The following is a 2,015-nucleotide window of genomic DNA, read 5'->3' as shown; positions in this document are numbered from 1 at the left end:
ACAGTCCCAGCTGCACTCCAGCCATAGGAATTACGATACCTTCGGGAAGGTATCAAAGGACATGATGGAAAGGGGCCATGACCGGGATGCCCTGCAGTGCAGGATTAAAGTGAAGGAGTTGCGGAGTGCCTACCGCAAAGCCCGCGACACAAACGGCCGCTCGGGTGCTCCCCCCGTGACCTGCCGATTCTACAAAGAGCTGGATGCGATGCTTGGGGTTAACCCCACCTCCACTCCGAGCACCTCCATGGACATTTCAGAGCCGGTGTGGGGGGGAGAGGAGGAAGAGGAGGAGGAGGAGGAAAACGGGAGTGATGGTGGTGGGCCGGATGGAGACACCCCGGAATCCCTGGAGCCATGCAGCCAGGAGCTCTTCTCGAGCCAGGAGGAAGGTAGCCAGTCGCAGCGGCCGGTACTTGGTGGAGGACAAACAGAAGAGCAGGTTCCCGGTAAGCGGGTTTTTTTTTCGGGAAGGAATTTTTTCGGTGCGGGCTCTTTGGGAGAGGAGGGTTAGGCATGCATGCCTAGATGCGGAATAGTGCATTGATGTGGTTTATCACATCGCGGTAATCAGCCTCGGTAATCTCCTCGAATGTCTCATCCAGAACGTGTGCAATGCGCTTGCGCAGGTTTATCGGGAGAGCCACTGTGGTCCTTGTCCCAGCCAGGCTAACGTGTCCGTGCCACTGTGCCGCGTGGGGCGGGTGGACCATTGCTGCACACAGGCAAGCTGCATATGGGCTAGGGTGGAAGGCGCATTGCAGTAGAAGACCCTCCCTTGCTTCCCAGGTCACCTTCAGCAGCGAGATATCGTCCAGGACGAACTCCTGTGGAAAATGTTGGGACAGTGTTCAGTGTAGGTGCCCCCTGAAGCTGTTGGCTCTCCCCAAGGCACAGAAACCCAGAGGACAGTGCAGCCCTGAAACAATCAGTCCCCCTTACTCACCATTTTGAGGCTCCCGTGGGATATGTGTGCTCTGTTTCGGACAGGAAAATTATGCTATTGTGTAGACCCTGTGTGTTTTCTACTCCTTAAGTGCGGGGGAATCATTACTCTGTCTGGTATAAACAATGCTGCCTCTGTTAAATGTTGCATTTTGCCTATACAGCAGCATCAACCTTGAGCCTCAGCCGTCCCTCTTATCGCCTGCTCAGAGACTGCAAAGACTCAGGAAGAGACCGCGAAAAAGCAAAGAAGACATGCTGCAAGAAGTGATGCGGCAATCTATTAAAGAGAATGAGAAAGCACAGAACTGGAGGAAGAAAGAAAGCAGGATCCACCAGGAAAATGCAGCGCACCGGCGGCAAAGCACGGAGCACCGGCAGCAAAGCACGGATCGGCTCATAAGCATTCTGGAGCGCCAAGCAGACGCTATCCAGGAGCTTGTAGCCATGCAGAAAGAGGAGCAGTACCGCAAACGCAAACGCCGCCCCCCCCACAGCCCTTGTCCCAAACTCTTTCCGTTGTGCCCCACTGTCACCTCCAACCCACTTTCCCCAACTTCCATGTTCTTCACGCCACCCGCTGCCTCCAACATCAGTATCTTCACCACCCAGCCCTGAAAACCATGACCCTTACCCTCTGCACTGAACCCCCATCACCATGCAGTATAGCTATCCTGAAGTGCAGCACTCACTGCACAGCACACCAGACAGGACATACGCGAATCTGTGATTGTACTGTTCCCCACTCCACCCCCTTGTTTCTTTTCAATAAATAAATTTTTTTTCTTTTCAATAAATGGATTTTTTGGCTTTGAAAACATTCTTTATTATTGCATAAAGTAAAAGACTCCTTAGCCCAGGAAATAAACAGGCACTGCAAGTCTGCTTAGCAGACACTGATTCCTAAAGATTGGAACTACTGCACTTCACTCCCGTGCAGGGCACCAGATATCACTGCTGGTTTTCAGCCTCAAATTGCTCCCTCAAGGCATCCCTAATCCTTGCAGCCCCGCGCTGGGCCCCTGTAATAGTCCTGCTCTCTGGCTGTGCAAATTCAGCCTCCAGGTGTT

The sequence above is a fragment of the Emys orbicularis genome, chromosome 9 (genome assembly GCF_028017835.1).
Source record: "Emys orbicularis isolate rEmyOrb1 chromosome 9, rEmyOrb1.hap1, whole genome shotgun sequence".
In the NCBI taxonomy this organism is placed as follows: Eukaryota; Metazoa; Chordata; order Testudines; family Emydidae; genus Emys; species Emys orbicularis.
This window is presented reverse-complemented; position numbering follows the sequence as displayed.